This window comes from Scardinius erythrophthalmus, assembly GCF_964197995.2.
Source record: "Scardinius erythrophthalmus genome assembly, chromosome: 15".
NCBI lineage: Eukaryota > Metazoa > Chordata > Actinopteri > Cypriniformes > Leuciscidae > Scardinius > Scardinius erythrophthalmus.
This window is the reverse complement of record NC_138235.1, coordinates 39,553,974-39,554,566: the sequence shown is the minus strand read 5'-3', so window position 1 is coordinate 39,554,566 and position 593 is coordinate 39,553,974.

Here is a 593-nt window from a genome sequence, read left to right as displayed (position 1 = left end):
GATTGACAGGCAGAGGTCACTTCTGATTGGCCGCTCAGAGTCTCATTCTGCCACAGACAATGTGTGATTTCTCACTGGTTGTAGACTGAAATGTTCTTCCAATCACTTGCAGTAGCTTTTAACATTTCATTCTTTCCCGCAGACATGTATTAGCCGCTGTTCTATTTATAAGAACAATGTTCTGCCCTGTGTCTGCTTTGTCTGTACATGATGTTCCATGATTTTCCATACTCACAAAACCAGAAAAACAAGCACAGAGACAGACAGACAGACAGACAGACAGACACACAAGAGAAGCGCTTTCCTCTTCACAACATGTGGATGAAGATACAATTGATTATCACGAATTAATAAACTCCAGCATCTCCTGACAGACAGACGGGCGGATGCAGAGCCTCTGGACCAGAAGGGGGCGGAGCTTAAAGAGGGGGGAGATGCTATTGGCTGCGGAACTGCTGATGGAGTGTGTGTGTTTATGTGTGTGTGTGTGTGTTTGTGTGTGATGGGGGAGGGTGGATTTTGAAGCTTCTGTTCTGCAGAAGGGGGGGGGGGGGGGGGGGGTTAGAGGGTGCGCGTGCGCTCAGCGCGTTTTT